This window comes from Peromyscus maniculatus, chromosome 1 (assembly GCF_049852395.1).
Source record: "Peromyscus maniculatus bairdii isolate BWxNUB_F1_BW_parent chromosome 1, HU_Pman_BW_mat_3.1, whole genome shotgun sequence".
In the NCBI taxonomy this organism is placed as follows: domain Eukaryota; kingdom Metazoa; phylum Chordata; class Mammalia; order Rodentia; family Cricetidae; genus Peromyscus; species Peromyscus maniculatus.
This window is the reverse complement of record NC_134852.1, coordinates 40105233-40120866: the sequence shown is the minus strand read 5'-3', so window position 1 is coordinate 40120866 and position 15634 is coordinate 40105233. Positions and strand designations below refer to the sequence as shown.

The following is a 15634-nucleotide window of genomic DNA, read 5'->3' as shown; positions in this document are numbered from 1 at the left end:
GCCTGCTATCAAGAGGGGGTTTCAGCTTGCAGCAAGTCTGACTCCTTCATAGCCTGCTACTCAATCAGTATGGTGCTATTCTACTTTGGGCTCATAACTTCAATAGGAATAAAATAATTTTTCCTATTCTTGGAAGTCCTAAGGACCTTCTTGGCCAACATCTCCTGAGGCTTGAGCCCTGTCTTGGCCCTTAACATTTAGCAGGCATATGTCTTCAGGGAGTGCCATTTTCCCCCATGCAGGATACCATTTTCAAGTTATTTAACTTACATTCATTTTCCTAGAGATGCTGTCCCAAAGTTTTATTTTTCCATATTGATTTGTTACCTCTTGAAAGCATTTTCTTTTCTAAAGAGCAACAGAAAGATAGTAGGAACTGATTAGTGGGGACATGGAAAAGAATTAGGAGGAATAGAAGGTTCAGAAACTATAACCACTATAGATTTTTAGAATTAGTAAGTTAGTTATTACACTGAATGAAAAATAATATGCAAATGTTTAAAAATAAAAAGCACAGAAATGAAAATTAAACACAGAACTCAGTTCTATTTATCTATCTATCTATTTATCTATGTACCTTATCTATGTATCTCTCATTTTTGATCGACTCTCAGACTTCTTAATAACACAGGCCCAGATTCACTTCAGTCTATGCTGTTATAAGAACACACATTTTTCATAATGTTCTATGACCAGGAGCCTGGATGAACCTTCCAAATTACAGTCATTACCACTTGGAATGTGTCACATTATCTGAGAAGTGAACAGTCATGAAGGAAACTGCAAGGTTGAAAGACAAAGGCAGCCTACTGGCCTATAAAAAAAGGACAGTCTTTTTGCAGAGCTTTTCCAAGCACTATAAAACATGAAACAATCTGCATGGAGGAACAGTTCTACTGAGCTGGGCGTGTAGCTGCAAGCTACAGCACTAGCTCAGTGTAAAAGAGGTCCCAAGGGAAAGTGCTCACAGCTCATGTAAATGCAGGAAGAGAGCTAAACAGGCTCCAGGGTCATTTTCAATGAGGACTGACAGACAGACACTGTCATAGTAGTGCTTGTTGAGGCAGTTAGAATAAGAAAGGTATATAAATGCACACTACACCCATGCCATAAGACAGTCTATGAACCCACCAGTGAGTGACTGAAGAGGATAACAATCTAAACCAAAATGAGGAAACAAAAAAGGTTTACCCATATTTAAACAAAATATATTCCTGTCTGTGTTATACATTGAGATGGGAAATGGGTTGTTTTATTTTTCAAATATGAAGAAATATTGTAGGACAGATGAGCCAGTCAAAGAAACACATTCAAGCCCTGAAACCAGAGTGAAAACTGTAAAAAAGGGCCTGTGAAAGAAACACACTTTTGCCCTGAAACCAGAGTCAAAGACACACATTCTGCCCCTGACCCAATCACCACAAAAACCAACCAATCCCTGAGCAGGAAAACCTACAGAACATAATCAAACCAATCTCTGGGTTTGTCCAAACTTAGGGATTGGAATCTGAGCAATTCTTATCCTGGAAAGCTTCACCCTGGAAAGACTCCCCCACTAAGAAGCCCTACATAAGCCCTGTACCTGTTCAATTGGTAGGTGCCTTATTTCTTCTTGCAGAGGAAGTCGCCCTCCTGGACCCTTCCCCTAAAATAAATCTCTTGAATGAGGGTTGTGTGAGACCATTTTTTGTCAGAAGGGAGCAGAGCAGAGAGAGAACATTAGCCACACAGGAGCAGAGCAGAACAGAACTGTAACATTTCCCTGGGGGATAACCTCCCCTAACAAAGCAGAGTTGTTACATTGCTGAAAGCTTTCCCTGGAGCAGAGATTTAAGCTGCTGTGCTTAACTTCACTTTGTGCTTTTCCTTGGTTCTCAGCAGCCAAGATCCCTTTCCATCAAGCTGCCACACTCACAAAAACACTTACATTGCTTTTTTCATGTAATCCACCGCCACATACCAACAAATGCCTTCCTGCTCAAGGTGTTCCAGTCTCTATTTAGCCCTTTCTCAAAAAAAAAGCATGGTAGAGAATGCTAAAAGCACAGGATTCTGCAGAAACTGTTGCCATGAGGAAGAAGGTTCAGTAACTGTCACACTCATTATACTTGTGGATGAAGAGAGAAGGCGGCCAGACTCAATGACTAACAACCTCAGTACTGTAAGAAGGGAGGCAAGATACAAAGAATTCCCATGTGTCTGACACCAGAGTGAGACATAAGATGAGCACCCAAACAACAGGGGTTACCCCGCAAGTGCTTGCTGCAACCAGCAGCATCCAATTACAAGCATCTTCACGATGACCAGAAGAACACTGCTTCTGGAAGTCCACCATGAAGCTTCCCTCCATTTTAAAGATACAGGTTCACCCTAGTCCAAGAATCAAACCCTACCAAAAAGAGATGAAAAGCAGAGAAGAGAGATATGAATCATGTCTGGAGCAACAAAGACTAAGGAAGGCATCTAGGAGAAGAAACCCAAAGAGAAGATTCTTGGAGTTCATCATCAAAAGTGCTCTCAATACACTCAACTCTGTCCTTTAGCACAGTCACAATGGAGCACATTGATCTCTTCCTTGGGTCATGGACTGATGATGATGGCTCATAAACCAGATCAACTGATACAGTTTCTCATCCGAGTCCCCTCCTCCCATGCTGACCTCTCCTTCCTGCCCAAGGGAACTGCCTGTATGTACAGTGAATGCTGAAAGCACACTCACTCCTGGAAGGTGACACCTAATAGGAACAACAGACACAGCTTCATCAATGAACGTTATAAGAAGCTCTGCCAATATCCTGGACTAAACCTCCTGAAAGGGAAACTTCCAGGCCAGGATTGCCTCCTCTCACTAGCACACCTCAGCCTGCATGGCTACTGTTAGTCTCCTGGCATCCTCTCCAACCAATCCCACCTGTTAGCTCAGAATCCGACTTTCTCATTGGCTGCTGCCCCGTTTATGACATCATTCGCCCTTCAACCCAACCTACCAGCCCTGGTAGGTTCTTGGGGTTGCCATGGTGATGCCTGTAAACAAATTTGGATCATCACAGGTCACCTGTGACCAGTGACCAGTAAGTGCTGTCTGATACCGGACACACTTGCCACTCAGGTCAGCTGATCAGACAAGGACAAACAATACTCTTGCTCCATTGTACTGTGGATTGCTGATACTCTCCCTCCGACCATGGCAGGTAAGGAAAGAAATTTTAAAACATTAATGAAATTAGGGATCACTTATCCCTTATTTTTTACTATACTTTAAATTTTTGTGTAATGGGTATAATGTTGATGCTAATAGAGATATCTCGAATTGAATGTCATATTTAGATTTGGTTCTTACTGAGGCTGGAAAATATGGACCTAAAAGAAGACAAACTGCAGAAATAACCCTGGATATACACAAAGGTAGTTTGCAACTAATGTTACAGATAACCACAGAGTAAATAAAAAGGCACAAGACATTTTCATATCCCAACCCATTATTAGGCAGCCACATTGTTGAGATTAGTCTAGGTAAAGTTTTCCTGTCACATATAGAAAACAATATCCAGCTCTAGTCCCTGGCTCTTACACTCTATCCAGCCCATCTTCCACAGCATTCTCCTCATCTTTTGGTAGGGTTGGATGTTATCAACATGGGCTGGCTACTCCACAGTCAGTTGGTCTCTGGACAAGAACTGACACACCAGTGTGTGCACGGATTCTCACAAGGATTCCCAACTAGGAGAGTTACTAGAAATTAACAATTACTGTGGAAGTGTTCATTGAAGAATCCATGTAACCAACTTTTAATTAAGAAACAATCTTATTCAGAGATGAACCCCATGCTACATTAGAATTCCCAAACTGTCACTTGAAACATAGGCACTCAACATGAAATGTTATCAGCAGGTTGTATTCATGTAGTCATATTGGATGTGTGCTGAATTTATATTAGAAAATAACAAGTAGTGACCTACATAATAAGTAGTGGGAAAGAGAAGGAGCTAGATGAAAAAGGGATTCTTAGCTAAATACTGTTCTTCTCTATGAAAGTCCTGCTACGTCATTTCATTAAGAAAGCTCAGAGTAGAGCCAAGCCTGGTGGACATGGAAAGAACCTAAAATGCCAGCACTCTGATGTAGAGACAGGCCAGTCTGTGTGATTTCAAGGCCAGACTGATCTAGGTAGAGACTCTCTCTCTGTCTACATTGAGGAAGGTCTGCACAGAACAGAACAAAGGCACAGACATGAGAAGCTGTCTAAGGTTCTCCTACTTTAAACACATCTGTTCTGGGACACAGGTGTGAGGCAGTGCCACAGCAGGTACAAGAACAAGACAAAGCAGGGCAAAGAAGGCTGTTTTCTAGGTCAGAGCAAGAGTCAACATGGATCAACTAGGAAGTCCATGCCAGCACAGGAAGAACAGGCAGCTCACTAAATGAGTGCCATCCTATCCTTTACCAAGATTCATTCTGAACCATTTGTTTTGGATATGTGAGGGAAAATGGGTCTCAGACTCTCCCAGACTGTACAAAGTGGAGATAACAAAGATCTACAAGGAAAGACACACAGATTCCATCTCACCCTCTTCCCATTTTCCTCCTCTTGTTTTCTACAGAAAATTTCCAAAGTGCACCTTTCTTTGGAACAGAATGTGCTCTGCAGCCCTCTGTACCTGAGCTGAGGAATGCCATGCCATTAGCAGGAAGTGTGTGCAACTTCTCCAGGGTCTCCACCCCAGCTGTGAGTGAAGCATGGCTCCTGTCATCAGACTCCAGTACGTGTTGCCAGCAGCTCATTGACAGTGCCTACCCTTACCTACCAGCAGGCACAACCATGGTGACTTTGCTGACTGACCAGGGCCAGACCTCTGCCTCAGCCCTCTCCTATCGAGGTGTTCTCCAGTGGGAGCCCACAAGAAACACTGACCAGAGGGGAGCTGCACTCCAGGACTTCACTGTAACTGTAAATGAACAGAACACCACATTCTCCTCCATCTCTAGGACAGCCCAGGGTGATAATATTTTAGATCCCAATGCCTTAGTCCCTTCCTATCCAACACTGTCTGCCAGCCTTGTTCAGGTCACACCACCACAGGTACCAAACCAAGGATACAGGCTAGTAGCTTCCTACCTGGAGGGCACCCAGGTCTATTACAATGAATTCAACAGCCTGGGCCTTCTGATGCCTGGAGAACTCAGGCAGTGCCTGCAGGCTAGTGGCTCTGTGTCCTACTCTGGGGTTCAGGCCTCTGCCCTGCAACCTGAGATGGTGATGATGCCAAAGGAGATTCAGTCAACAAATGTCCAAACACCCTTCTCCACATCTGCCATCTACAATGTCACACCTGTTCAAGACATGCCAGACACCAGTCTTCAAGGTGAGTAGAGCCAGGAGGGAGGACTGAGATCAGCACTCAAAGCAGAAACAGCTCAAACTTTCAGGAGTAGATGTCCTCAGGGAGGAAAAATGGGAGTCCTGAGAGCTCAGCCTTGCCCAGGCTCCCCATCCCCATCTTCAGTCTCTATAATGACTGACAATGCAGGGCAATGAGTGGCATACATCCTCCATTAAGTGATGTCCAAGGACTCCACCACAGACACACATGCCACTGACCTAGCTAATCAGTCCCATGCACCATTACACAGCAATTGCCTCCTTCCTAATCTATTCCTCGGGGCTGTAGATAACACCAAGGCCTTTCTGTTTGGTAACACTTTATATTCTCTCGCTTGAATTCTGACTCTAGAGCAGTGCAACTACAAATTTGTCCTAGAAGAAGTATTGCAGATTCCAATTGCTGGCCCTGCTGTTCTCTTAGAAGCAAAAGTGCATTGAGAGTCCAGTATACCCGGTGTACCAGAGTACAACTGCTAAATTGGGCAAAGTTTCTCTCTCATTCTCTCTCTCTCTTTCTCTCTCTCTCTCTCTCTCTCTCTCTCTCTCTCTCTCTCTCTCTCTTTCTCTCTTCCCTTCTCATTCCCCCTCTCTACCCTTTTTCTTTTGCTATGGTTATTCAGAGGTGAGCCAAGGCTATGCATGATCACTAGGATATGTTCTAAACTACAAAGATAAACCAAGCTAAAGATTTCACCTTCACCAATTTTCAAATCATTAATAATAAGCCTGTGAAATGTGGAGCTGGAGGAAATCCAGGGTTGTTGAAAAGATTGCCTTGCAGGAATGAGGAACTGGGTTTGGATTCCTGACCCATTTAGAAACTCAGTAAGCAGGGGAAATTTGAGTAATGCCAAGAGTTGGAAGACACGAGGAAGCTCTTGAAAATTATGGACCGGACAACCTTCCTGAGAGCAAACTTCCACAGAAATGAGGGTCACTCATTCAAAGACAAGAGGAAAGGAAAGGATGGATCACACCCCCAAGCAATTCTGTCACCTCCCCATGATCACTATGCATACACATGACACACACAGAGGAAAACACAAACATCTGAGAAATGATGATATCACATGGTTACTAGAAATTAGAGAGTGGTCACAAGTCTCCCAACAGAGGTGCTGCCTTTGCTACTCAAGCAGAGCCCATAGGAATGCCTTCCCCAATGCTGTAGGGGTCTGAGTACTGAGGAGCACTGAAAAGTGGGGAGCACCTCACTTACCAGGCACTGACTTCTTCCTTAACTCTTTTTCAGTGGTGAAAATGGAGACAACCCTGGGATTGACAGCTGCAGGCCAGACACTCTGTCTGCTGCAGAGTCCAAACCTCTGGAATGCCTGCATGCAGGATGTTCAGAAGTCACCACCTGTCCATGGGGACTGGTCATTAACTGCCCCCATAGACAGTCCTTCAGAATTCCTGCCCTTGCCTCCTGCTCCATTCTTGGAACAAACAGAGAATAACGACTTGGATTTGATGACAGATGATCTATCAACTCCTCTGGATGCCTATGAGGGCATAAAAGAAAACCAAGACCCATCACTTCTCCCTTTAGCACATGCCAACCTGCAGCAGGCCCTGAACTACACTGATTTAGGGAGCCTAAAACAGAAGCTTTCTCCTGAAAATGCAACCTTGGGAAGCAGCAGCCTTGGTCAGGATGAGCCTGGGCTGCTGCAGAGTGAGATGGGCTCCAGCATGGACTTTGCAGACATGACTACACTCGTGGCAGATATTCATCTTCCCCGACTCTTCAACTCAATCACTGCTAGGAACCCATTCCAAGATCCCACAGCAACCCAATCCAAAGACATCAGTAGGGATCAAGTCCAGGAAACCTCCAGCACCATTAGTGTTCCCGTGGATCAAGTGAGAAAGAATGGCCAGAAAGCCTCTGAGATGCTAGATGGGTCTCCTCAGGACAGAATCCAGCTCCAGGAGCTGGTGAGGGGAGAAGAGGCTGGTGAGTGCTGGGTCCAGTGAAGGGGCTATTGACAACATGCCTAAGCAATTGGAGGGCAGAGCCCAGAAAGCCACACCCAGCACGCCCAGCAGAGCTAGGGTTCATGAGCAAGACAAGACCAAGAGATCCAGAGAAAACAACTGCAAGAAACCAGAGGAGCTTAAGCAGTCAAGGAACAGAGTCAAGGCAGACAAAAACACCACCATGCCAAAGAACAAGAGGAAGAGGAATCCACCTGAGCTCAGCCACAACAGCTTTAAAAAGCCTCGAACTCACCTCGGCATGCACATGCTAGAATCCGTGCAAGTCTTTCACAGACTGGGGAAGAAGAGTGAGAAGAAAACTGGCATCTCTTCCTCCCGGGCTCGGCTAAACTTCAGCAGCAACAAAGATCCCAGGGCAGGCCCAGCCACCACATCACTTCTGGATGTGCCATGTGATGGCCGAGGCCCTGGTAAAACCCTGAGAAATGCTCAGAGAACAGAGAGAAATGCTTACAGGGAGTGTCATCCATCTCCATCCAAGTATGAGCTGCCCCCACCTGGCAAGGTCAAGTTAGTACCTCTAGCTTTTCCAGTCCTGGACATGCCACAAGCAAGACCTATTTCTACAAAGCCTCTCTCCCTGGCTTCACACAGGGCCCCTGCACTGTACCCTGTGAGACCTCATTCTGACTCAGCTCAGTCTACCACACTCAAGCCATCTAAACCAGCTCCTGCCAGCACTTCTTTGATGGCCTCTGACAAGCCAGTTCTGCCTATTGCTACCAGTGCCACACAAGATAACCTAACCAACCCCATCCAGTCTTGCACTGGGCCTCAGACAGCTGTCTCTAGGCCAGTATCCTACAGGGTATCATCTCACCCTTCACTACAGAGGGAGCTTGCCTCTGCTGATAAGAATAAGGCCCCATCACCTCACAAACCTCAAATCCAAAATCTGCTGCAAGACTTCAGCCACCAACCAGTTCCATGGAGGAAAGTTGACATTCCAGGGCCAGTCATCTCACAGCCTATCACAGAAGAGCAGAGGCCAGAGAGGGAGGCCATGAAGAGGCGGGCTCAACAGGAGAGAGAGAATGCCTCCAAGAACACCTCTCTGGGAAAACCGCAGCTTTTCCTTCAGAGGCAGAAAGATATGGAAATTTCCATATATTTTGGATATGTCATGTAAGGGTTAGCCTAGCTGTTGGTACACAGTACTCTTCAACAGAGAGAAGGTGAGATATGGAGACACATATACATGTAAACATTGGATATAAAGACTTGGACATAAGTGTATATATGTAGGTATGCATTGAGTTAAGGTGAATAATTTGTACATCCCGGGATTTACACATAATTGGTCAGACATAATTTCATTACTTGTAAATATCTGAAGACACTAAAAGTGACTCAAGAAACTAAATTCGGTTATATTTTATCCATGAGTAAGTATATATAGAGGGCTTTGATGGTTTCTTCGTACAATTGCTGTTATTCATTTATGTTGTGGAAGTATTAATATATGTTACATAAATATATCATATGCTAAAAATCCCTGGTAGTGTTATTTAAGGTAAAAGTAGTTAGCCAAAACCTGTACTGGTAATACAATAATACTCCTTGACTTTTATTTTTAGGTAAAGTAAAAATCTTTGATCTTGGTGTGTTTCCTATAATGTATTCTGTGATAGTAAACACACTCCTGTTCTTACCACACTTCCTCCCATTTTGAAACACCCAGCCCTTTTTTTTTTTAAAGATTCATTTATTTATTATGTATACAATGTTCTGCCTGCGTGTTTGCCTGCAGGCCAGAAGAAGGCACCAGATCACATTACAGATGGTTGTGAGCCACCATGTGGTTGCTGGGAATTGAACTCAGGACCTCTGGAAGAACAGCCAGTGATCTTAACCTCTGAGCCATCTCCCCAGCCCCCCACCCAGCCCTTTAATTAATACTAGTCTAGGACAGAGCTCCTCCTGGAATTTCATGAAATGAAATATAGGAGTATATGTGCACACTATCAAGCACCCTCCATAAAGATTAAATAGAAAAGGTTGACCAATTTCCTGACTTGGGCATCATTTGATTACTCTTTTTCTCAAGTTGTATCCATCTTTGAAATCACCCATTAATGCTTTATTTTGTGTTGTTTATCGTCCAACTGATTTCCTGTGGAACACATGTGTGGAGTGCCCACAGAGGCCAGAAGAGGCCATCAGACCTCTGTGGACTGGAATTAAGAGTGATTCAAAGCATCCAGAAGGTGTTCTGATGTAACCCAGCGAATACTGTAAGAAAAGCAACCGTTCTTATCTACTGAGCGATCTCATGAGCCTGAGTTGAATCCACATACTGCAAACAACACAACCTCATTTTCTCGATGGCTGAAAAGACTTCATGTTCAACGAACATCCCTCTTTCTTCACCCATGGCCATGCTGTTGGACACCATGCTTGGTTCCCTAATAATCTTGAAACGGTGCTGCAGTCAACACTGATGGGCAAGTACCTCACTAATATATTGAGTTCTTTCTTTGGAAAGGCATATATGAACCATGTGGTGGGCCAGGTTTTGGCTTTTGGAAGATCCTCCACACTGACATCCAATCAGGCTGGAATTCTTTCCATCCTCTCCAGCATTTCATAGCATTCCTTTTTGTGGACTCTTTCAGGTGTGGCTATCATTTCTTTTCTAGTTGGCCTTGGATGGCATCTAGGAGGTTCACTATGCCTTTTCCTGATTCTTCCTCAATCTGAACCATTGTATGTCCTCACTCTTTTTGAAGAAATCAGGGAGGACTGTCTTTCTCTTTGCACTGTACTACCTGGGTTGCCTTCTTTCTTAAGATTTATGTATTTTATCTAATTCTAAATTATCTAATATCAATCTTGTAACTGGGGAAGCAATAGCAAAGATGTCCTCCTCTTTTCTAGGACCATCTCTCAAATAACTGTTTCTTTTTTTCTGGGAACAAATGCTTTACTTCCCTGAGAGACCATCTGTCAACTACAGCCAGGATTTCTTGAGTGGCCTGTGATGTTGCTCTATTCTGGCCTGTCTGTGAACATTCAATTCTTTGGCACACTCTGTGCTCTAATATGATCAGGGATACTCACACTATTGCCTCAGAGGCATTTGGCACTTCTTTGTGAGGGTAACACATAGGAAATTTAACCAATTGAATTGTTACTTTGCTTTTAGTTTCTTGAGACAGGTTCTCTCTCCAAAACCTTGCATGTTCAGGATCTAACTATGTTGATCAGGCTAGCCTTGAATTCACAAACATCAGCCTGCCTCTACCTCTAACACTATCTCTGGCTCTGCCTATGAATCTACCTCTGCAATTGCCCTGGCCCTGACCCTGGCCCTGGCCCTAACTCAAGAGTGTTGAGACTGAAAGAACAATCCCACAAACAAATAGAATCAAGTTTCTATCTATGTGCATATCCAGGTTTCCCAGCATGACTGGATGAAGAGGTCATGTGGAAGCCAAGGTGAATTTTTCTTATCTACTAAAAATCTGAATATCTGAATATCTGTAGCCATGGCAGAGGTCCTAAGAATGTCATCCAACTGTTGTAGTGGTCAAAGTGCAGAGGTGCACTGAAAGGTGCACATCCCACTTACCAGGTACTGAATACTTCCTTGACTCTTTTTCAGTGGTGCAAACGGAGACTTCTCTGGGAATCACACCTCAAGCCAGAGACTCCGTCAGCTGCAGAATGGAACTCTGCTACTCCTACACCCTGGATTACCAGATGAGGACACCACCTGTTAATGGGCACAAGTCATTGACTACCTTCAACCACAACCTTCAGAATTCCTGGCATTGCCACAAGCTCCATGCCTGGAAAAAAACAGAGAAAGACAACCTGCATGAGATGGCAATATCTGTCATTGCCTCTGGCTGCATTTGAGTGTACGAAAGAACACCAAGACCCATCTCTCCTCCCTTTAGCATACCCTGGCATGCAGCATCCCTTGCAATTCACTGATGCTGGGAGCCTAGGGCAGAAGCTTGCTTCTGACAATGCCACATTGGGAAGCAGCAGTCTTGGTCAGGATGAGCCTGGGGCATGCACAGTGTGTTGACCTCCAGCATGGACTTTGCAGACACTGGTGGCAGAAGTTCACCTTCTCAAATGTTCAACCCACTCTCTAAACTAAACCAATTCCAGGTTTAGTTTAATTCTCACAGCCACCCAATGCAAAGACTCCATCGTAATCAGGAGCGATCAAGACCAGTAAAGATAAGGTGTCATCAGCACATGCTTAAACCAGGTGAGGAGCAAGGAAGAGAAAAGCTCTCATCTGATTGATGGAGATTCTCTGGCCAGAATCTAGTATCAGGACCTGGTGGAGGGACAGAGCCTGGGAACAGTTCTGTGGCTAGAGAAGGTGATATTGACAACATCACCCAGTATATAGAGGGCAAAGCTCAGAAAGCCACACTCTAGAGGCCCAGCAGACCTAGGAATCATAGAAGACAACACCAAGAGTACTAGAAATCATCTCCAAGAAAGCTGAGGGAGCTGATGCTATGAAGTCACAGAGTAAAGACAGAAGACAAGCCCACTGTCCTCAACAACAAGAAGATCAATGCACCTGAGCTCAACCATGATGGCTTTGAAAAGCCTCAAAACCACCTCAGCAAGCACATGCTGGAGTCTGTGAAGGTCTGTCACCACTGTGGAAGAAGGGTGAGAGGAAAACTGGCATCTCCTGAACCTTGAACTCTTTGTGCCACTCTGTGCTCTAATAGTGACAGAGTTGGTCACACTTTAGCCTCTGGGGCAATTGCCATTGTCTTTATCCAGGATTACATATAGCAAGCAGAATTCATTTATTTATTAACTCACTTTTAGTTTCTTGAATTGGGACCCACTCCATACCCAGCATCTCCTAGAACTGACTACATAGAACAGGCAATCACTGAACTGAAAAAGATCTGCCTGCTTCCCCCTCTGCAACAACTTCCATCTAAGCCTCTGCCTCCCCTATAGCCTCCACATCTGCATACTCCTAGGCCACTGTCTCAAGTGTGCAGGGATGAAAGGAATTCTCCAACCAGAAAGGTGGAATAAACATTTTTTTTCCATACCCGTGGAAAACCACATTTCAGTGCATGACTTGATGAAGAGTCCATGTGTACTCCAGGGTACAATTTTGGTACATACCTAAAATCCAAAGAGACTAAGCCACATGTTTTTACAAATGCAACTTAACTCAGATTCATTTTTTCCCGACAATCTGTCTTGTTTCAGTTGTAGGCTGTACTTGTTACAATGCCCTTGAAGCACTGATCTCTTATGAGGTGTGCTCATGCTATCCTGGGTATTTTCTACTTTTGTAGTAAAGTTATGATTGCTTTTCTACTTCTAAGGAGTGGGGAATCTCAGAAATTTTATTCACTCTCTCCATAGAGACTCATGGTGCAACTTTCTTCACAATATCTAACTCCCAACTATGGTTTATGTCCAACATTGTTCATTCTAACAAGGGCTAAGTCCAGTCTAACTCACCTAGAAAATATTAACAAACCCAGATGAAAGATCCTACTACGTGAATGCAATGATCCTCACAGGGACAAATTTGAGTACAGCAGAATGATGGAAAGCAATGGCTTAGGGAGGCCTCTGGTTTTATCACTCTCTGTGTGTGGCTTAGTGACAGCTTTGATCACTGCCATCAGACTACTGTGTTCATCTTATACCTTAGGAGCAGTGGAAACACATTTGGATGGTTATCTTCTAATCTTGGTATTATTATTTTAAACTTTATGTATTCAAACTAAGAGTCTTGTAAAATAATCCTTATTAAAGAAACTCAGGAAGCACTTTTGATATTAAAGCAATTCCCACAATGCTGTACCTGTATTGAATCCTCAATGTCATTATTTGTCATTGTACTATTCACTGAACAGGATTTTTTAAAACTATATATTGTACACTGAGTCCAGTAACTTTGTGACCAAGGCCTACCCATTCCTTAAGTCTCACCAAAAATCTTAGGCATTGTTCATATGCTCAACAGCATTGCCTTCAGTGTCAGGAATGGAACATGTAGGTGTATGTAATCTCCCATCCATATAGCAAGACAGCATCGGGAGATATTTGTCTGGGACTGGATACATATGGTATAAAATGATTATCCCGAGTTACAAGAACTCTCCTGCACTCACCTTGACTACACTCATCACTTTAGCTGAAATGGTTCTGTTGTGTGTAGACATCACATATTCCTTATCCATTGCTCTGTTATTGGACAGCAAGATCAGGTAATATAGATATTCCTGAAAAAAGCTGCCATCTATACTGATGCGCAATGCAGTAACATGTTCATTTCCTTGGAATAGTATAGATGGGATATGTGACAGACTGTGGGTTTGTGTTTAAAGTGACTCCATACTGAAATAGAGAGAGGGTAGAATACTTCACATTATATCCACCAACTCATTGGTGTTTCCTGTGGAAGCAATACTTGGAAGCCCCCTACTTTCAGTTAACTCTCCATTTCTATTCTCTAGCATAAAGAAAGACCATTTTCCAATGGGCCTGGTATTCAAATTCAAGTAATGTCTAAAATGACAAGTCAAGTTTTCATGAACCTCCATGGCTCCTTCTACTATGTACAGTTAAGCTTCACAGCCACAGACCTGTCTATCACTGCATCCATCTCTTCAATTACTTTCAAAGTACTCCACCCATCTGATCATCCATAACAAAGGGATGTTCACTTGATTTTGGAACAGAAAGCCATGCTACACTATTCTTCCATGACCTTTCCAGCAGGCAAGGTAGGACCCAATGAGGCACCTCCTGGAAGACCAGTGTGGGCGAGAGAGAAAGGAGACCAGGTGCATAAAGAAAAACAGAGTCAGTCTAAGTCGTGTCAAGGTCTCCTTTATTGCAAGGGAAGGCAGGCTTATATATACTGGGGGATAGGATAAGTGAATAGGGGAAGGGGGGTGATGGAAAATTTCTGAAGAATAGGATCAGGGTGAGGTCTCTTTGGTCCAAAGTTTGTACAACCAACCAACCTGAACATGTTTCAGGAAGTTATTCTAAAAGTACATTTTGTGTTTTTTTCCAGGAATGAGTGTTTTTTTTAAGTTAGTTATGTTTGTCAAGGGTGTAGTCATGCCAGATCATCCAAGCAAGCGAGGTCTATTTGCACTCATCCATTTTTTGTTTCCCACCAATTCCCCCTTCTTTCTTTAAAATGGCCAAAACAGACTTTGGTCATAAATCGAGAGGGCCCCTGTCTTAAGCTATATGGGGGGCATCCCGTGTCTGGCAACCTGCCATGTTGAGCTGGTCTCTGACAACCTCTGTACGTTGTGCTCCAAGCACAGGCCCCATACTAATCCCGTCATTGAGTACCCTCTAGCCTTTAGTTGTAAGGGGTTTTTAGGTTCATAGGATGCTGAACCTGAGCCTTTCACCTGTTTTGATAGTTTGATCTCGAGTTTCTAACTGATGTTTGTTGATGTAACCAACCATCTTATTAAATAAGAAACACAGAAACAATGTAAAAGAGAAAGCCAAGAGGTCAGAGCTCAGAGCTAAAATCTCACCCTTCCTCCTGCTGTGTCCCCGCTTCCCGAAAGAGAGCTATTTCCTTGTGTGTCAGTCGTTTCAATGTCATTCTGCCTTCTCATTGGTTGTAAACACAAACACGTGACTGCCTCGTCACTGTCTGTATGTACAGCCCTCTAGGTCTTAAAGGTGTATGTCACCAATGCTGGCTGTATCCCTGAACACACAGAGATCTATGGGATTAAAGGTGTGTGCCACCACCGCCATGCTCTTTCTATGGCTCTAATAGCTCTGACCCCTGGGCAACTTTATTTATTAACATACAATCAAAATCACATTTCAGTACAATTAGAATACTAACACATTTCCCCTTTTCTATTTTAATAAAAACAAAAAAAAGCAAAAGGTTATAACTAACAAAAGAAAAACTATATACAAAAGTACAATAACTATATACAATATATACAAGTAATGAATACCTAAACAGGTATTTGACAAATCAGAGAAAATATTTCCATTATCTATCCTATTTTGGTAAATCCAAGATGTATCTAATTCACTTTCTATCCTAATTAATTTTCAACTATAACCAGCTAATTTTCAACCATAACTAACTAATCTTCAACTCCCTCAGAGACCCAAGAAGGAAATAATATTAGCTAACAAAAATAAAAACAGGAAGTGCATGCAAGAAATTTCCAAAAAATTTGTGAGTTGACAGAAACAGCCAGCTGCCTAGGCAGTCACCTGAGGTTTCTCCGCAGT

General features: G+C 43.4%; 1 pseudogene; it reads left to right on the top strand.

Moving 5' to 3' along the window:
• Positions 1 to 3184: 3184 nt before the first annotated feature.
• On the top strand, positions 3185 to 8663 carry LOC143269541 (uncharacterized protein C2orf78 homolog; annotated as a pseudogene).
• Positions 8664 to 15634: the final 6971 nt, after the last annotated feature.